Here is a 17,554-nt window from a genome sequence, read left to right as displayed (position 1 = left end):
TTGTTCCTCTGCTTTTGAATCTGTTTAGAAACAACAATAAGATTCCATTCCCATACCAGGAGTCGAACCCGGGCCGCCTGGGTGAAAACCAGGAATCCTTACCGCTAGACCATATGGGAAGCTGAAAAAAACCTACTTCAAAGTTTCATACAAGGAAAACATTTTTTTAACTGATACCGGAAATTTGTTAAACCAAAATGCCTCACCTTTTCTAATCCAAATCTAAGGCTATAGTTGCTTTGTTAGCGCAGTTGGTAGCGTGTCAGTTTTATAATCTGAAGGTCGTGAGTTCAAGCCTCACACAGGGCATTTTTATTGATGTCTATTTTGGGAGCATGGCATTGCAATATGAGAGATGCAGTCCTGTTTCTAACAAACTAGACTGATAGCATCAAAATGTAACCTTTCAGAAAGAGTTGTGTCATCTGTTTATAATTGCAGATAAGCTTTAATAATTCACCTGACCTATAAAAGATTTCAGACCAGCAATAAAAGAAAAGATGTCAAATAACTCATCCAAGATGTACCCATTTAGGGGAAAAAAAGCATAAAGCATTTTTCATTCTATTTGTCATGACTGTTGTCCTCAGAACAGTGCATTGTAACTTGAGAGTTAAAACTCTGTTTCTTGTAAAGTTGCCAGAACACCTATCCGGATTGAAGGAATTTTCTCTTTATAACAGGACTTAACATCTGTAAATTTGTTTTAACGCCAAAGGATTTTAGACCATAACTAATGGAAAAGGTGTTTTCAGATCACTTGACACATTTGTAACATTTTTTTATTTTATTTTTAATGCAGCTGGAATCAATGATGGAAAAGGGGAGCATAATGCATTGTTCTATTCTTTGTGATTTTTGTCCTCAGAGAGCCCATTTCTCACAGTTTCATAATACCTGGAAATTTTACCTGTGATAAGGCCAATGATAATGGCACAGCAGTTGCCCAAAACCTTGTCACAATTAGTAGCAGTGGATCACGTCTGCAATTGGAACCACATCAGACACAAGGAAACATCTGGCTACAACTATTAGTTTTTTTTCCTCTGCTTTTGAATCTGTTTAGAAACAACAATAAGATTCTATTCCCATACCAGAAGTCGAACCCGGGCCGCCTGGGTGAAAACCAGGAATCCTTACCGCTAGACCATATGGGAAGCTGAAACAAATCTCCTTCAAAGTTTCATACAAGGAAAACATTTTTACTGATATAGGAAATTTGTTAATCCAAAATGTCTCACCTTTTCTAATCCAAAAATAAGCCTACAGTTGCCTTGTTAGCGCAGTTGGTAGCGCGTCAGTCTCATAATCTGAAGGACGTGAGTTCAAGCTTCACACAATGCATTTTTATTGATGTCTATTTTGGGAGCATGGCATTGCAATATGAGAGATGCAGTCCTGTTTCTAACAAACTAGACTGATTGCATCAAAATGTTACCTTTCAGAAAGAGTTGTGTCATCAGTTTATAATTGCAGATAAGCTTTAATAATTCACCTGACCTATAAAAGTTTTCAGACCAGCAATAAAAGAAAAGATGTCAAATAACTCATCCAAGATCTACCCCATTTAGGGGAAAAAAAGCATAAAGCATTTTTCATTCTATTTGTCATGACTGTTGTCCTCAGAACAGTGCATTGTAACTTGAGAGTTAAAACTCTGTTTCTTGTAAAGTTGCCAGAACACCTATCCGGATTGAAGGAATTTTCTCTTTATAACAGGACTTAACATCTGTAAATTTGTTTTAACGCCAAAGGATTTTAGACCATAACTAATGGAAAAGGTGTTTTCAGATCACTTGACACATTTGCAACATTTTTTTATTTTATTTTTCATGCAGCTGGAATCAATGATGGAAAAGGGGAGCATAATGCATTGTTCTATTCTTTGTGATTTTTGTCCTCAGAAAGCCCATTTCTCACAGTTTCATAATACCTGGAAATTTTACCTGTGATAAGGCCAATGATAATGGCACAGCAGTTACCCAAAACCTTGTCACAATTAGTAGCAGTGGATCACGTCTGCAATTGGAACCACATCAGACACAAGGAAACATCTGGCTACAACTATTAGTTTTTGTTCCTCTGCTTTTGAATCTGTTTAGAAACAACAATAAGATTCCATTGCCATACCGGGAGTCGAACCCGGGCCGCCTGGGTGAAAACCAGGAATCCTTACCGCTAGACCATATGGGAAGCTGAAAAAAACCTACTTCAAAGTTTCATACAAGGAAAACATTTTTTTAACTGATACCGGAAATTTGTTAAACCAAAATGCCTCACCTTTTCTAATCCAAATCTAAGGCTATAGTTGCCTTGTTAGCGCAGTTGGTAGCGTGTCAGTTTTATAATCTGAAGGTCGTGAGTTCAAGCCTCACACAGGGCATTTTTATTGATGTCTATTTTGGGAGCATGGCATTGCAATATGAGAGATGCAGTCCTGTTTCTAACAAACTAGACTGATAGCATCAAAATGTAACCTTTCAGAAAGAGTTGTGTCATCTGTTTATAATTGCAGATAAGCTTTAATAATTCACCTGACCTATAAAAGATTTCAGACCAGCAATAAAAGAAAAGATGTCAAATAACTCATCCAAGATGTACCCATTTAGGGGAAAAAAAGCATAAAGCATTTTTCATTCTATTTGTCATGACTGTTGTCCTCAGAACAGTGCATTGTAACTTGAGAGTTAAAACTCTGTTTCTTGTAAAGTTGCCAGAACACCTATCCGGATTGAAGGAATTTTCTCTTTATAACAGGACTTAACATCTGTAAATTTGTTTTAACGCCAAAGGATTTTAGACCATAACTAATGGAAAAGGTGTTTTCAGATCACTTGACACATTTGTAACATTTTTTTATTTTATTTTTAATGCAGCTGGAATCAATGATGGAAAAGGGGAGCATAATGCATTGTTCTATTCTTTGTGATTTTTGTCCTCAGAGAGCCCATTTCTCACAGTTTCATAATACCTGGAAATTTTACCTGTGATAAGGCCAATGATAATGGCACAGCAGTTGCCCAAAACCTTGTCACAATTAGTAGCAGTGGATCACGTCTGCAATTGGAACCACATCAGACACAAGGAAACATCTGGCTACAACTATTAGTTTTTTTTCCTCTGCTTTTGAATCTGTTTAGAAACAACAATAAGATTCTATTCCCATACCAGAAGTCGAACCCGGGCCGCCTGGGTGAAAACCAGGAATCCTTACCGCTAGACCATATGGGAAGCTGAAACAAATCTCCTTCAAAGTTTCATACAAGGAAAACATTTTTACTGATATAGGAAATTTGTTAATCCAAAATGCCTCACCTTTTCTAATCCAAAAATAAGCCTACAGTTGCCTTGTTAGCGCAGTTGGTAGCGCGTCAGTCTCATAATCTGAAGGACGTGAGTTCAAGCCTCACACAGGGCATTTTTATTGATGTCTATTTTGGGAGCATGGCATTGCAATATGAGAGATGCAGTCCTGTTTCTAACAAACTAGACTGATAGCATCAAAATGTTACCTTTCAGAAAGAGTTGTGTCATCTGTTTATAATTGCAGATAAGCTTTAATAATTCACCTGACCTATAAAAGATTTCAGACCAGCAATAAAAGAAAAGATGTCAAATAACTCATCCAAGATGTACCCATTTAGGGGAAAAAAAGCATAAAGCATTTTTCATTCTATTTGTCATGACTGTTGTCCTCAGAACAGTGCATTGTAACTTGAGAGTTAAAACTCTGTTTCTTGTAAAGTAGCCAGAACACCTATCCGGATTGAAGGAATTTTCTCTTTATAACAGGACTTAACATCTGTAAATTTGTTTTAACGCCAAAGGATTTTAGACCATAACTAATGGAAAAGGTGTTTTCAGATCACTTGACACATTTGTAACATTTTTTTATTTTATTTTTCATGCAGCTGGAATCAATGATGGAAAAGGGGAGCATAATGCATTTTTCTATTCTTTGTAATTTTTGTCCTCAGAGAGTTTCTCACAGTTTCATAATACCTGGAAATTTTACCTGTGATAAGGCCAATGATAATGGCACAGCAGTTGCCCAAAACCTTGTCACAATTAGTAGCAGTGGATCACGTCTGCAATTGGAACCACATCAGACACAAGGAAACATCTGGCTACAACTATTAGTTTTTGTTCCTCTGCTTTTGAATCTGTTTAGAAACAACAATAAGATTCTATTCCCATACCGGGAGTCGAACCCGGGACGCCTGGGTGAAAACCAAGAATCCTTACCGCTAGACCATACGGGAAGCTGAAATAAATCTCCTTCAAAGTTTCATACAAGGAAAACATTTTTACTGATATCGGAAATTTGTTAAACCAAAATGCCTCACCTTTTCTAATCCAAAAATAAGCCTACAGTTGCCTTGTTAGCGCAGTTGGTAGCGCGTCAGTCTCATAATCTGAAGGTCGTGAGTTCAAGCCTCACACAGGGCATTTTTATTGATGTCTATTTTGGGAGCATGGCATTGCAATATGAGAGATGCAGTCCTGTTTCTAACAAACTAGACTGATTGCATCAAAATGTTACCTTTCAGAAAGAGTTGTGTCATCTGTTTATAATTGCAGATAAGCTTCAATAATTCACCTGACCTATAAAAGTTTTCAGACCAGCAATAAAAGAAAAGATGTCAAATAACTCATCCAAGATCTACCCCATTTAGGGGGGAAAAAGCATAAAGCATTTTTCATTCTATTTGTCATGACTGTTGTCCTCAGAACAGTGCATTGTAACTTGAGAGTTAAAACTCTGTTTCTTGTAAAGTTGCCAGAACACCTATCCGGATTGAAGGAATTTTCTCTTTATAACAGGACTTAACATCTGTAAATTTGTTTTAACGCCAAAGGATTTTAGACCATAACTAATGGAAAAGGTGTTTTCAGATCACTTGACACATTTGTAAAAATTTTTTATTTTATTTTTCATGCAGCTGGAATCAATGATGGAAAAGGGGAGCATAATGCATTGTTCTATTCTTTGTGATTTTTGTCCTCAGAGAGCCCATTTCTCACAGTTTCATAATACCTGGAAATTTTACCTGTGATAAGGCCAATGATAATGGCACAGCAGTTGCCCAAAACCTTGTCACAATTAGTAGCAGTGGATCACGTCTGCAATTGGAACCACATCAGACACAAGGAAACATCAGGCTACAACTATTAGTTTTTGTTCCTCTGCTTTTGAATCTGTTTAGAAACAACAATAAGATTCTATTCCCATACCGGGAGTCGAACCCGGGCCGCCTGGGTGAAAACCAAGAATCCTTACCGCTAGACCATATGGGAAGCTGAAATTAATCTCCTTCAAAGTTTCATACAAGGAAAACATTTTTACTGATATCGGAAATTTGTTAAACCAAAATGCCTCACCTTTTCTAATCCAAAAATAAGCCTACAGTTTCCTTGTTAGCGCAGTTGGTAGCGCATCAGTCTCATAATCTGAATGTCGTGAGTTCAAGCCTCACACAGGGCATTTTTATTGATGTCTATTTTGGGAGCATGGCATTGCAATATGAGAGATGCAGTCCTGTTTCTAACAAACTAGATTGATTGCATCAAAATGTTACCATTCAGAAAGAGTTGTGTCATCTGTTTATAATTGCAGATAAGCTTCAATAATTCACATGACCTATAAAAGTTTTCAGACCAGCAATAAAAGAAAAGATGTCAAATAACCCATCCAAGATCTACCCCATTTAGGGGGAAAAAAGCATAAAGCATTTTTCATTCTTTTTGTCATGACTGTTGTCCTCAGAACAGTGCATTGTAACTTGAGAGTTAAAACTCTGTTTCTTGTAAAGTTGCCAGAACACCTGTCCGGATTGAAGGAATTTTCTCTTTATAACAGGACTTAACATCTGTAAATTTGTTTTAACGCCAAAGGATTTTAGACCATAACTAATGGAAAAGGTGTTTTCAGATCACTTGACACATTTGTAACATTTTTTTATTTTATTTTTCATGCAGCTGGAATCAATGATGGAAAAGGGGAGCATAATGCATTGTTCTATTCTTTGTGATTTTTGTCCTCAGAGAGCCCATTTCTCACAGTTTCATAATACCTGGAAATTTTACCTGTGATAAGGCCAATGATAATGGCACAGCAGTTGCCCAAAACCTTGTCACAAGTAGTAGCAGTGGATCACATCTGCAATTGGAACCACATCAGACACAAGGAAACATCTGGCTACAACTATTAGTTTTTGTTCCTCTGCTTTTGAATCTGTTTAGAAACAACAATAAGATTCCATTCCCATACCGGGAGTCGAACCCGGGCCGCCTGGGTGAAAACCAGGAATCCTTACCGCTAGACCATATGGGAAGCTGAAATAAATCTACTTCAAAGTTTCATACAAGGAAAACATTTTTACTGATATCGGAAATTTGTTAAACCAAAATGCCTCACCTTTTCTAATCCAAATCTAAGGCTACAGGTGCCTTGTTAGCGTAGTTGGTAGCGCGTCAGTCTCATAATCTGAAGGTCGTGAGTTCAAGCCTCACACAGGGCATTTTTATTGATGTCTATTTTGGGAGCATGGCATTGCAATATGAGAGATGCAGTCCTGTTTCTAACAAACTAGACTGATTGCATCAAAATGTTACCTTTCAGAAAGAGTTGTGTCATCAGTTTATAATTGCAGATAAGCTTTAATAATTCACCTGACCTATAAAAGTTTTCAGACCAGCAATAAAAGAAAAGATGTCAAATAACTCATCCAAGATCTACCCCATTTAGGGGAAAAAAAGCATAAAGCATTTTTCATTCTATTTGTCATGACTGTTGTCCTCAGAACAGTGCATTGTAACTTGAGAGTTAAAACTCTGTTTCTTGTAAAGTAGCCAGAACACCTATCCGGATTGAAGGAATTTTCTCTTTATAACAGGACTTAACATCTGTAAATTTGTTTTAACGCCAAAGGATTTTAGACCATAACTAATGGAAAAGGTGTTTTCAGATCACTTGACACATTTGCAACATTTTTTTATTTTATTTTTCATGCAGCTGGAATCAATGATGGAAAAGGGGAGCATAATGCATTGTTCTATTCTTTGTGATTTTTGTCCTCAGAGAGCCCATTTCTCACAGTTTCATAATACCTAGAAATTTTACCTGTGATAAGGCCAACGATAATGGCACAGCAGTTGCCCAAAACCTCATCACAATTAGTAGCAGTGGATCACGTCTGCAATTGGAACCACATCAGACACAAGGAAACATCTGGCTACAACTATTAGTTTTTGTTCCTCTGCTTTTGAATCTGTTTAGAAACAACAATAAGATTCCATTCCCATACCGGGAGTCGAACCCGGGCCGCCTGGGTGAAAACCAGGAATCCTTACCGCTAGACCATATGGGAAGCTGAAAAAAACCTACTTCAAAGTTTCATACAAGGAAAACATTTTTTTAACTGATACCGGAAATTTGTTAAACCAAAATGCCTCACCTTTTCTAATCCAAATCCAAGGCTATAGTTGCTTTGTTAGCGCAGTTGGTAGCGTGTCAGTTTTATAATCTGAAGGTCGTGAGTTCAAGCCTCACACAGGGCATTTTTATTGATGTCTATTTTGGGAGCATGGCATTGCAATATGAGAGATGCAGTCCTGTTTCTAACAAACTAGACTGATAGCATCAAAATGTAACCTTTCAGAAAGAGTTGTGTCATCTGTTTATAATTGCAGATAAGCTTTAATAATTCACCTGACCTATAAAAGATTTCAGACCAGCAATAAAAGAAAAGATGTCAAATAACTCATCCAAGATGTACCCATTTAGGGGAAAAAAAGCATAAAGCATTTTTCATTCTATTTGTCATGACTGTTGTCCTCAGAACAGTGCATTGTAACTTGAGAGTTAAAACTCTGTTTCTTGTAAAGTTGCCAGAACACCTATCCGGATTGAAGGAATTTTCTCTTTATAACAGGACTTAACATCTGTAAATTTGTTTTAACGCCAAAGGATTTTAGACCATAACTAATGGAAAAGGTGTTTTCAGATCACTTGACACATTTGTAACATTTTTTTATTTTATTTTTAATGCAGCTGGAATCAATGATGGAAAAGGGGAGCATAATGCATTGTTCTATTCTTTGTGATTTTTGTCCTCAGAGAGCCCATTTCTCACAGTTTCATAATACCTGGAAATTTTACCTGTGATAAGGCCAATGATAATGGCACAGCAGTTGCCCAAAACCTTGTCACAATTAGTAGCAGTGGATCACGTCTGCAATTGGAACCACATCAGACACAAGGAAACATCTGGCTACAACTATTAGTTTTTTTTCCTCTGCTTTTGAATCTGTTTAGAAACAACAATAAGATTCTATTCCCATACCAGAAGTCGAACCCGGGCCGCCTGGGTGAAAACCAGGAATCCTTACCGCTAGACCATATGGGAAGCTGAAACAAATCTCCTTCAAAGTTTCATACAAGGAAAACATTTTTACTGATATAGGAAATTTGTTAATCCAAAATGCCTCACCTTTTCTAATCCAAAAATAAGCCTACAGTTGCCTTGTTAGCGCAGTTGGTAGCGCGTCAGTCTCATAATCTGAAGGACGTGAGTTCAAGCTTCACACAGTGCATTTTTATTGATGTCTATTTTGGGAGCATGGCATTGCAATATGAGAGATGCAGTCCTGTTTCTAACAAACTAGACTGATTGCATCAAAATGTTACCTTTCAGAAAGAGTTGTGTCATCAGTTTATAATTGCAGATAAGCTTTAATAATTCACCTGACCTATAAAAGTTTTCAGACCAGCAATAAAAGAAAAGATGTCAAATAACTCATCCAAGATCTACCCCATTTAGGGGAAAAAAAGCATAAAGCATTTTTCATTCTATTTGTTATGACTGTTGTCCTCAGAACAGTGCATTGTAACTTGAGAGTTAAAACTCTGTTTCTTGTAAAGTTGCCAGAACATCTGTCCGGATTGAAGGAATTTTCTCTTTATAACAGGACTTAACATCTGTAAATTTGTTTTAACGCCAAAGGATTTTAGACCATAACTAATGGAAAAGGTGTTTTCAGATCACTTGACACATTTGCAACATTTTTTTATTTTATTTTTCATGCAGCTGGAATCAATGATGGAAAAGGGGAGCATAATGCATTGTTCTATTCTTTGTGATTTTTGTCCTCAGAGAGCCCATTTCTCACAGTTTCATAATACCTGGAAATTTTACCTGTGATAAGGCCAATGATAATGGCACAGCAGTTACCCAAAACCTTGTCACAATTAGTAGCAGTGGATCACGTCTGCAATTGGAACCACATCAGACACAAGGAAACATCTGGCTACAACTATTAGTTTTTGTTCCTCTGCTTTTGAATCTGTTTAGAAACAACAATAAGATTCCATTCCCATACCGGGAGTCGAACCCGGGCCGCCTGGGTGAAAACCAGGAATCCTTACCGCTAGACCATATGGGAAGCTGAAATAAAACTCCTTCAAAGTTTCATACAAGGAAAACATTTTTACTGATATAGGAAATTTGTTAATCCAAAATGCCTCACCTTTTCTAATCCAAAAATAAGCCTACAGTTGCCTTGTTAGTGCAGTTGGTAGCGCGTCAGTCTCATAATCTAAAGGTCGTGAGTTCAAGCCTCACACAGGGCATTTTTATTGATGTCTATTTTGGGAGCATGGCATTGCAATATGAGAGATGCAGTCCTGTTTCTAACAAACTAGACTGATTGCATCAAAATGTTACCTTTCAGAAAGAGTTGTGTCATCTGTTTATAATTGCAGATAAGCTTTAATAATTCACCTGACCTATAAAAGATTTCAGACCAGCAATAAAAGAAAAGATGTCAAATAACTCATCCAAGATGTACCCATTTAGGGGAAAAAAAGCATAAAGCATTTTTCATTCTATTTGTCATGACTGTTGTCCTCAGAACAGTGCATTGTAACTTGAGAGTTAAAACTCTGTTTCTTGTAAAGTTGCCAGAAAACCTATCCGGATTGAAGGAATTTTCTCTTTATAACAGGACTTAACATCTGTAAATTTGTTTTAACGCCAAAGGATTTTAGACCATAACTAATGGAAAAGGTGTTTTCAGATCACTTGACACATTTGTAACATTTTTTTATTTTATTTTTCATGCAGCTGGAATCAATGATGGAAAAGGGGAGCATAATGCATTGTTCTATTCTTTGTGATTTTTGTGCTCAGAGAGCCCATTTCTCACAGTTTCATAATACCTGGAAATTTTACCTGTGATAAGGCCAATGATAATGGCACAGCAGTTGCTCAAAACCTTGTCACAATTAGTAGCAGTGGATCACGTCTGCAATTGGAACCACATCAGACACAAGGAAACATCTGGCTACAACTATTAGTTTTAGTTCCTCTGCTTTTGAATCTGTTTAGAAACAACAATAAGATTCCATTCCCATACCGGGAGTCGAACCCGGGCCGCCTGGGTGAAAACCAGGAATCCTTACCGCTAGACCATATGGGAAGCTGAAATAAATCTACTTCAAAGTTTCATACAAGGAAAACATTTTTACTGATATCGGAAATTTGTTAAACCAAAATGCCTCACCTTTTCTAATCCAAATCTAAGGCTACAGTTGCCTTGTTAGCGCAGTTGGTAGCGCGTCAGTCTCATAATCTGAAGGTCGTGAGTTCAAGCCTCACACAGGGCATTTTTATTGATGTCTATTTTGGGAGCATGGCATTGCAATATGAGAGATGCAGTCCTGTTTCTAACAAACTAGACTGATAGCATCAAAATGTTACCTTTCAGAAAGAGTTGTGTCATCTGTTTATAATTGCAGATAAGCTTTAATAATTCACCTGACCTATAAAAGATTTCAGACCAGCAATAAAAGAAAAGATGTCAAATAACTCATCCAAGATGTACCCATTTAGGGGAAAAAAAGCATAAAGCATTTTTCATTCTATTTGTCATGACTGTTGTCCTCAGAACAGTGCATTGTAACTTGAGAGTTAAAACTCTGTTTCTTGTAAAGTAGCCAGAACACCTATCCGGATTGAAGGAATTTTCTCTTTATAACAGGACTTAACATCTGTAAATTTGTTTTAACGCCAAAGGATTTTAGACCATAACTAATGGAAAAGGTGTTTTCAGATCACTTGACACATTTGTAACATTTTTTTATTTTATTTTTCATGCAGCTGGAATCAATGATGGAAAAGGGGAGCATAATGCATTTTTCTATTTTTTGTAATTTTTGTCCTCAGAGAGTTTCTCACAGTTTCATAATACCTGGAAATTTTACCTGTGATAAGGCCAATGATAATGGCACAGCAGTTGCCCAAAACCTTGTCACAATTAGTAGCAGTGGATCACGTCTGCAATTGGAACCACATCAGACACAAGGAAACATCTGGCTACAACTATTAGTTTTTGTTCCTCTGCTTTTGAATCTGTTTAGAAACAGCAATAAGATTCTATTCCCATACCGGGAGTCGAACCCGGGCCGCCTGGGTGAAAACCAAGAATCCTTACCGCTAGACCATATGGGAAGCTGAAATAAATCTCCTTCAAAGTTTCATACAAGGAAAACATTTTTACTGATATCGGAAATTTGTTAAACCAAAATGCCTCACCTTTTCTAATCCAAAAATAAGCCTACAGTTGCCTTGTTAGCGCAGTTGGTAGCGCGTCAGTCTCATAATCTGAAGGTCGTGAGTTCAAGCCTCACACAGGGCATTTTTATTGATGTCTATTTTGGGAGCATGGCATTGCAATATGAGAGATGCAGTCCTGTTTCTAACAAACTAGACTGATTGCATCAAAATGTTACCTTTCAGAAAGAGTTGTGTCATCTGTTTATAATTGCAGATAAGCTTCAATAATTCACCTGACCTATAAAAGTTTTCAGACCAGCAATAAAAGAAAAGATGTCAAATAACTCATCCAAGATCTACCCCATTTAGGGGGGAAAAAGCATAAAGCATTTTTCATTCTATTTGTCATGACTGTTGTCCTCAGAACAGTGCATTGTAACTTGAGAGTTAAAACTCTGTTTCTTGTAAAGTTGCCAGAACACCTATCCGGATTGAAGGAATTTTCTCTTTATAACAGGACTTAACATCTGTAAATTTGTTTTAACGCCAAAGGATTTTAGACCATAACTAATGGAAAAGGTGTTTTCAGATCACTTGACACATTTGTAAAAATTTTTTATTTTATTTTTCATGCAGCTGGAATCAATGATGGAAAAGGGGAGCATAATGCATTGTTCTATTCTTTGTGATTTTTGTCCTCAGAGAGCCCATTTCTCACAGTTTCATAATACCTGGAAATTTTACCTGTGATAAGGCCAATGATAATGGCACAGCAGTTGCCCAAAACCTTGTCACAATTAGTAGCAGTGGATCACGTCTGCAATTGGAACCACATCAGACACAAGGAAACATCTGGCTACAACTATTAGTTTTTGTTCCTCTGCTTTTGAATCTGTTTAGAAACAACAATAAGATTCTATTCCCATACCGGGAGTCGACCCCAGGCCACCTGGGTGAAAACCAGGAATCCTTACCGCTAGACCATATGGGAAGCTGAAATAAATCTACTTCAAAGTTTCATACAAGGAAAACATTTTTACTGATATCGGAAATTTGTTAAACCAAAATGCCTCACCTTTTCTAATCCAAATCTAAGGCTACAGGTGCCTTGTTAGCGCAGTTGGTAGCGCGTCAGTCTCATAATCTGAAGGTCATGAGTTCAAGCCTCACACAGGGCATTTTTATTGATGTCTATTTTGGGAGCATGGCATTGCAATATGAGAGATGCAGTCCTGTTTCTAACAAACTAGACTGATTGCATCAAAATGTTACCTTTCAGAAAGAGTTGTGTCATCAGTTTATAATTGCAGATAAGCTTTAATAATTCACCTGACCTATAAAAGTTTTCAGACCAGCAATAAAAGAAAAGATGTCAAATAACTCATCCAAGATCTACCCCATTTAGGGGAAAAAAAGCATAAAGCATTTTTCATTCTATTTGTTATGACTGTTGTCCTCAGAACAGTGCATTGTAACTTGAGAGTTAAAACTCTGTTTCTTGTAAAGTTGCCAGAACACCTGTCCGGATTGAAGGAATTTTCTCTTTATAACAGGACTTAACATCTGTAAATTTGTTTTAACGCCAAAGGATTTTAGACCATAACTAATGGAAAAGGTGTTTTCAGATCACTTGACACATTTGCAACATTTTTTTAATTTATTTTTCATGCAGCTGGAATCAATGATGGAAAAGGGGAGCATAATGCATTGTTCTATTCTTTGTGATTTTTGTCCTCAGAAAGCCCATTTCTCACAGTTTCATAATACCTGGAAATTTTACCTGTGATAAGGCCAATGATAATGGCACAGCAGTTACCCAAAACCTTGTCACAATTAGTAGCAGTGGATCACGTCTGCAATTGGAACCACATCAGACACAAGGAAACATCTGGCTACAACTATTAGTTTTTGTTCCTCTGCTTTTGAATCTGTTTAGAAACAACAATAAGATTCCATTCCCATACCGGGAGTCGAACCCGGGCCGCCTGGGTGAAAACCAGGAATCCTTACCGCTAGACCATATGGGAAGCTGAAATAAAACTCCTTCAAAGTTTCATACAAGGAAAACATTTTTACTGATATAGGAAATTTGTTAATCCAAAATGCCTCACCTTTTCTAATCCAAAAATAAGCCTACAGTTGCCTTGTTAGAGCAGTTGGTAGCGCGTCAGTCTCATAATCTGAAGGTCGTGAGTTCAAGCCTCACACAGGGCATTTTTATTGATGTCTATTTTGGGAGCATGGCATTGCAATATGAGAGATGCAGTCCTGTTTCTAACAAACTAGACTGATTGCATCAAAATGTTACCTTTCAGAAAGAGTTGTGTCATCTGTTTATAATTGCAGATAAGCTTTAATAATTCACCTGACCTATAAAAGATTTCAGACCAGCAATAAAAGAAAAGATGTCAAATAACTCATCCAAGATGTACCCATTTAGGGGAAAAAAAGCATAAAGCATTTTTCATTCTATTTGTCATGACTGTTGTCCTCAGAACAGTGCATTGTAACTTGAGAGTTAAAACTCTGTTTCTTGTAAAGTTGCCAGAACACCTATCCGGATTGAAGGAATTTTCTCTTTATAACAGGACTTAACATCTGTAAATTTGTTTTAACGCCAAAGGATTTTAGACCATAACTAATGGAAAAGGTGTTTTCAGATCACTTGACACATTTGTAACATTTTTTTATTTTATTTTTCATGCAGCTGGAATCAATGATGGAAAAGGGGAGCATAATGCATTGTTCTATTCTTTGTGATTTTTGTCCTCAGAGAGCCCATTTCTCACAGTTTCATAATACCTGGAAATTTTACCTGTGATAAGGCCAATGATAATGGCACAGCAGTTACCCAAAACCTTGTCACAATTAGTAGCAGTGGATCACGTCTGCAATTGGAACCACATCAGACACAAGGAAACATCTGGCTACAACTATTAGTTTTTGTTCCTCTGCTTTTGAATCTGTTTAGAAACAACAATAAGATTCCATTCCCATACCGGGAGTCGAACCCGGGCCGCCTGGGTGAAAACCAGGAATCCTTACCGCTAGACCATATGGGAAGCTGAAATAAACCTCCTTCAAAGTTTTATACAAGGAAAACATTTTTACTGATATAGGAAATTTGTTAATCCAAAATGCCTCACCTTTTCTAATCCAAAAATAAGCCTACAGTTGCCTTGTTAGTGCAGTTGGTAGCGCATCAGTCTCATAATCTGAAGTTCGTGAGTTCAAGCCTCACACAGGGCATTTTTATTGATGTCTATTTTGGGAGCATGGCATTGCAATATGAGAGATGCAGTCCTGTTTCTAACAAACTAGACTGATTGCATCAAAATGTTACCTTTCAGAAAGAGTTGTGTCATCTGTTTATAATTGCAGATAAGCTTTAATAATTCACCTGACCTATAAAAGATTTCAGACCAGCAATAAAAGAAAAGATGTCAAATAACTCATCCAAGATGTACCCATTTAGGGGAAAAAAAGCATAAAGCATTTTTCATTCTATTTGTCATGACTGTTGTCCTCAGAACAGTGCATTGTAACTTGAGAGTTAAAACTCTGTTTCTTGTAAAGTTGCCAGAACACCTATCCGGATTGAAGGAATTTTCTCTTTATAACAGGACTTAACTTCATTAAATTTGTTTTAACGCCAAAGGATTTTAGACCATAACTAATGGAAAAGGTGTTTTCAGATCACTTGACACATTTGTAACATTTTTTTATTTTATTTTTCATGCAGCTGGAATCAATGATGGAAAAGGGGAGCATAATGCATTGTTCTATTCTTTGTGATTTTTGTCCTCAGGGAGCCCATTTTTCACAGTTTCATAATACCTGGAAATTTTACCTGTGATAAGGCCAATTATAATGGCACAGCAGTTGCTCAAAACCTTGTCACAATTAGTAGCAGTGGATCACGTCTGCAATTGGAACCACATCAGACACACGGAAACATCTGGCTACAACTATTAGTTTTTGTTCCTCTGCTTTTGAATCTGTTTAGAAACAACAATAAGATTCCATTCCCATACCGGAAATCGAACCCGGGCCGCCTGGGTGGAAACCAGGAATCCTTACCGCTAGACCATATGGGAAGCTGAAATAAAACTCCTTCAAAGTTTCATACAAGGAAAACATTTTTACTGATATAGGAAATTTGTTAATCCAAAATGCCTCACCTTTTCTAATCCAAAAATAAGCCTACAGTTGCCTTGTTAGCGCAGTTGGTAGCGCGTCAGTCTCATAATCTGAAGGTTGTGAGTTCAAGCCTCACACAGGGCATTTTTATTGATGTCTATTTTGGGAGCATGGCATTGCAATATGAGAGATGCAGTCCTGTTTCTAACAAACTAGACTGATTGCATCAAAATGTTACCTTTCAGAAAGAGTTGTGTCATCTGTTTATAATTGCAGATAAGCTTTAATAATTCACCTGACCTATAAAAGATTTCAGACCAGCAATAAAAGAAAAGATGTCAAATAACTCATCCAAGATGTACCCATTTAGGGGAAAAAAAGCATAAAGCATTTTTCATTCTATTTGTCATGACTGTTGTCCTCAGAACAGTGCATTGTAACTTGAGAGTTAAAACTCTGTTTCTTGTAAAGTAGCCAGAACACCTATCCGGATTGAAGGAATTTTCTCTTTATAACAGGACTTAACATCTGTAAATTTGTTTTAACGCCAAAGGATTTTAGACCATAACTAATGGAAAAGGTGTTTTCAGATCACTTGACACATTTGTAACATTTTTTTATTTTATTTTTCATGCAGCTGTAATCAATGATGGAAAAGGGGAGCATAATGCATTGTTCTATTATTTGTGATTTTTGTCCTCAGAGAGCCCATTTTTCACAGTTTCATAATACCTGGAAATTTTACCTGTGATAAGGCCAATTATAATGGCACAGCAGTTGCTCAAAACCTTGTCACAATTAGTAGCAGTGGATCACGTCTGCAATTGGAACCACATCAGACACACGGAAACATCTGGCTACAACTATTAGTTTTTGTTCCTCTGCTTTTGAATCTGTTTAGAAACAACAATAAGATTCCATTCCCATACCGGGAGTCGAACCCGGGCCGCCTGGGTGAAAACCAGGAATCCTTACCACTAGACCATATGGGAAGCTGAAATAAAACTCCTTCAAAGTTTCATACAAGGAAAACATTTTTACTGATATCGGAAATTTGTTAAACCAAAATGCCTCACCTTTTCTAATCCAAATCTTAGGCTACAGTTGCCTTGTTAGCGCAGTTGGTAGCGCGTCAGTCTCATAATATGAAGGTCGTGAGTTCAAGCCTCACACAGGGCATTTTTATTGATGTCTATTTTGGGAGCATGGCATTGCAATATGAGAGATGCAGTCCTGTTTCCAACAAACTAGACTGATTGCATCAAAATGTTACCTTTCAGAAAGAGTTGTGTCATCTGTTTATAATTGCAGATAAGCTTTAATAATTCACCTGACCTATAAAAGATTTCAGACCAGCAATAAAAGAAAAGGTGTCAAATAACTCATCCAAGATGTACCCATTTAGGGGAAAAAAGCATAAAGCATTTTTCATTCTATTTGTCATGACTGTTGTCCTCAGAACAGTGCATTGTAACTTGAGAGTTAAAACTCTGTTTCTTGTAAAGTTGCCAGAACACCTATCCGGATTGAAGGAATTTTCTCTTTATAACAGGACTTAACATCTGTAAATTTGTTTTAACGCCAAAGGATTTTAGACCATAACTAATGGAAAAGGTGTTTTCAGATCACTTGACACATTTGTAACATTTTTTATTTTATTTTTCATGCAGCTGAATTCAATGATGGAAAAGGGGAGCATAATGCATTGTTCTATTCTTTGTGATTTTTGTCCTCAGAGAGCCCATTTTTCACAGTTCCATAATACCTGGAAATTTTACCTGTGATAAGGCCAATTATAATGGCACAGCAGTTGCTCAAAACCTTGTCACAATTAGTAGCAGTGGATCACGTCTGCAATT

The 17,554-nt window shown here is 37.0% G+C and overlaps 34 non-coding genes across 34 annotated transcripts; 17 read left to right on the top strand and 17 right to left on the bottom strand.

The window, feature by feature from the left end:
• Positions 1-47: 47 nt before the first annotated feature.
• Positions 48-119, bottom strand: TRNAE-UUC (transfer RNA glutamic acid (anticodon UUC)). Its single transcript has one exon. It is a non-coding gene; the product is annotated as a tRNA-Glu (tRNA).
• A 117-nt stretch (positions 120-236) lies between these two features.
• On the top strand, positions 237-309 carry TRNAI-UAU (transfer RNA isoleucine (anticodon UAU)). The gene has a single exon. It is a non-coding gene; the product is annotated as a tRNA-Ile (tRNA).
• A 776-nt stretch (positions 310-1,085) lies between these two features.
• Positions 1,086-1,157, bottom strand: TRNAE-UUC (transfer RNA glutamic acid (anticodon UUC)). The gene has a single exon. It is a non-coding gene; the product is annotated as a tRNA-Glu (tRNA).
• A 114-nt stretch (positions 1,158-1,271) lies between these two features.
• TRNAM-CAU (transfer RNA methionine (anticodon CAU)) lies at positions 1,272-1,344 on the top strand. Its single transcript has one exon. It is a non-coding gene; the product is annotated as a tRNA-Met (tRNA).
• Positions 1,345-2,121: 777 nt separating this feature from the next.
• TRNAE-UUC (transfer RNA glutamic acid (anticodon UUC)) lies at positions 2,122-2,193 on the bottom strand. The gene has a single exon. It is a non-coding gene; the product is annotated as a tRNA-Glu (tRNA).
• A 117-nt stretch (positions 2,194-2,310) lies between these two features.
• On the top strand, positions 2,311-2,383 carry TRNAI-UAU (transfer RNA isoleucine (anticodon UAU)). Its single transcript has one exon. It is a non-coding gene; the product is annotated as a tRNA-Ile (tRNA).
• Positions 2,384-3,159: 776 nt separating this feature from the next.
• On the bottom strand, positions 3,160-3,231 carry TRNAE-UUC (transfer RNA glutamic acid (anticodon UUC)). The gene has a single exon. It is a non-coding gene; the product is annotated as a tRNA-Glu (tRNA).
• A 114-nt stretch (positions 3,232-3,345) lies between these two features.
• Positions 3,346-3,418, top strand: TRNAM-CAU (transfer RNA methionine (anticodon CAU)). The gene has a single exon. It is a non-coding gene; the product is annotated as a tRNA-Met (tRNA).
• Positions 3,419-4,190: 772 nt separating this feature from the next.
• TRNAE-UUC (transfer RNA glutamic acid (anticodon UUC)) lies at positions 4,191-4,262 on the bottom strand. The gene has a single exon. It is a non-coding gene; the product is annotated as a tRNA-Glu (tRNA).
• Positions 4,263-4,376: 114 nt separating this feature from the next.
• Positions 4,377-4,449, top strand: TRNAM-CAU (transfer RNA methionine (anticodon CAU)). The gene has a single exon. It is a non-coding gene; the product is annotated as a tRNA-Met (tRNA).
• Positions 4,450-5,226: 777 nt separating this feature from the next.
• On the bottom strand, positions 5,227-5,298 carry TRNAE-UUC (transfer RNA glutamic acid (anticodon UUC)). Its single transcript has one exon. It is a non-coding gene; the product is annotated as a tRNA-Glu (tRNA).
• A 114-nt stretch (positions 5,299-5,412) lies between these two features.
• On the top strand, positions 5,413-5,485 carry TRNAM-CAU (transfer RNA methionine (anticodon CAU)). The gene has a single exon. It is a non-coding gene; the product is annotated as a tRNA-Met (tRNA).
• A 777-nt stretch (positions 5,486-6,262) lies between these two features.
• TRNAE-UUC (transfer RNA glutamic acid (anticodon UUC)) lies at positions 6,263-6,334 on the bottom strand. The gene has a single exon. It is a non-coding gene; the product is annotated as a tRNA-Glu (tRNA).
• Positions 6,335-6,448: 114 nt separating this feature from the next.
• Positions 6,449-6,521, top strand: TRNAM-CAU (transfer RNA methionine (anticodon CAU)). The gene has a single exon. It is a non-coding gene; the product is annotated as a tRNA-Met (tRNA).
• Positions 6,522-7,298: 777 nt separating this feature from the next.
• TRNAE-UUC (transfer RNA glutamic acid (anticodon UUC)) lies at positions 7,299-7,370 on the bottom strand. Its single transcript has one exon. It is a non-coding gene; the product is annotated as a tRNA-Glu (tRNA).
• A 117-nt stretch (positions 7,371-7,487) lies between these two features.
• TRNAI-UAU (transfer RNA isoleucine (anticodon UAU)) lies at positions 7,488-7,560 on the top strand. Its single transcript has one exon. It is a non-coding gene; the product is annotated as a tRNA-Ile (tRNA).
• Positions 7,561-8,336: 776 nt separating this feature from the next.
• Positions 8,337-8,408, bottom strand: TRNAE-UUC (transfer RNA glutamic acid (anticodon UUC)). Its single transcript has one exon. It is a non-coding gene; the product is annotated as a tRNA-Glu (tRNA).
• A 114-nt stretch (positions 8,409-8,522) lies between these two features.
• On the top strand, positions 8,523-8,595 carry TRNAM-CAU (transfer RNA methionine (anticodon CAU)). The gene has a single exon. It is a non-coding gene; the product is annotated as a tRNA-Met (tRNA).
• A 777-nt stretch (positions 8,596-9,372) lies between these two features.
• Positions 9,373-9,444, bottom strand: TRNAE-UUC (transfer RNA glutamic acid (anticodon UUC)). The gene has a single exon. It is a non-coding gene; the product is annotated as a tRNA-Glu (tRNA).
• Positions 9,445-9,558: 114 nt separating this feature from the next.
• TRNAM-CAU (transfer RNA methionine (anticodon CAU)) lies at positions 9,559-9,631 on the top strand. The gene has a single exon. It is a non-coding gene; the product is annotated as a tRNA-Met (tRNA).
• Positions 9,632-10,407: 776 nt separating this feature from the next.
• On the bottom strand, positions 10,408-10,479 carry TRNAE-UUC (transfer RNA glutamic acid (anticodon UUC)). Its single transcript has one exon. It is a non-coding gene; the product is annotated as a tRNA-Glu (tRNA).
• Positions 10,480-10,593: 114 nt separating this feature from the next.
• TRNAM-CAU (transfer RNA methionine (anticodon CAU)) lies at positions 10,594-10,666 on the top strand. The gene has a single exon. It is a non-coding gene; the product is annotated as a tRNA-Met (tRNA).
• Positions 10,667-11,438: 772 nt separating this feature from the next.
• TRNAE-UUC (transfer RNA glutamic acid (anticodon UUC)) lies at positions 11,439-11,510 on the bottom strand. The gene has a single exon. It is a non-coding gene; the product is annotated as a tRNA-Glu (tRNA).
• A 114-nt stretch (positions 11,511-11,624) lies between these two features.
• Positions 11,625-11,697, top strand: TRNAM-CAU (transfer RNA methionine (anticodon CAU)). Its single transcript has one exon. It is a non-coding gene; the product is annotated as a tRNA-Met (tRNA).
• Positions 11,698-12,474: 777 nt separating this feature from the next.
• TRNAE-UUC (transfer RNA glutamic acid (anticodon UUC)) lies at positions 12,475-12,546 on the bottom strand. Its single transcript has one exon. It is a non-coding gene; the product is annotated as a tRNA-Glu (tRNA).
• Positions 12,547-12,660: 114 nt separating this feature from the next.
• On the top strand, positions 12,661-12,733 carry TRNAM-CAU (transfer RNA methionine (anticodon CAU)). The gene has a single exon. It is a non-coding gene; the product is annotated as a tRNA-Met (tRNA).
• A 777-nt stretch (positions 12,734-13,510) lies between these two features.
• On the bottom strand, positions 13,511-13,582 carry TRNAE-UUC (transfer RNA glutamic acid (anticodon UUC)). Its single transcript has one exon. It is a non-coding gene; the product is annotated as a tRNA-Glu (tRNA).
• A 114-nt stretch (positions 13,583-13,696) lies between these two features.
• TRNAM-CAU (transfer RNA methionine (anticodon CAU)) lies at positions 13,697-13,769 on the top strand. The gene has a single exon. It is a non-coding gene; the product is annotated as a tRNA-Met (tRNA).
• A 776-nt stretch (positions 13,770-14,545) lies between these two features.
• Positions 14,546-14,617, bottom strand: TRNAE-UUC (transfer RNA glutamic acid (anticodon UUC)). The gene has a single exon. It is a non-coding gene; the product is annotated as a tRNA-Glu (tRNA).
• A 114-nt stretch (positions 14,618-14,731) lies between these two features.
• Positions 14,732-14,804, top strand: TRNAM-CAU (transfer RNA methionine (anticodon CAU)). The gene has a single exon. It is a non-coding gene; the product is annotated as a tRNA-Met (tRNA).
• Positions 14,805-15,580: 776 nt separating this feature from the next.
• On the bottom strand, positions 15,581-15,652 carry TRNAG-UCC (transfer RNA glycine (anticodon UCC)). Its single transcript has one exon. It is a non-coding gene; the product is annotated as a tRNA-Gly (tRNA).
• Positions 15,653-15,766: 114 nt separating this feature from the next.
• TRNAM-CAU (transfer RNA methionine (anticodon CAU)) lies at positions 15,767-15,839 on the top strand. Its single transcript has one exon. It is a non-coding gene; the product is annotated as a tRNA-Met (tRNA).
• Positions 15,840-16,615: 776 nt separating this feature from the next.
• Positions 16,616-16,687, bottom strand: TRNAE-UUC (transfer RNA glutamic acid (anticodon UUC)). Its single transcript has one exon. It is a non-coding gene; the product is annotated as a tRNA-Glu (tRNA).
• A 114-nt stretch (positions 16,688-16,801) lies between these two features.
• TRNAM-CAU (transfer RNA methionine (anticodon CAU)) lies at positions 16,802-16,874 on the top strand. The gene has a single exon. It is a non-coding gene; the product is annotated as a tRNA-Met (tRNA).
• Positions 16,875-17,554: the final 680 nt, after the last annotated feature.

The sequence above is a fragment of the Pseudophryne corroboree genome, chromosome 6 (assembly GCF_028390025.1).
Source record: "Pseudophryne corroboree isolate aPseCor3 chromosome 6, aPseCor3.hap2, whole genome shotgun sequence".
Taxonomy (NCBI): domain Eukaryota; kingdom Metazoa; phylum Chordata; class Amphibia; order Anura; family Myobatrachidae; genus Pseudophryne; species Pseudophryne corroboree.
Note: the sequence above shows the minus strand (reverse complement) of the source record. Positions and strands in the feature narration are given on the sequence as shown.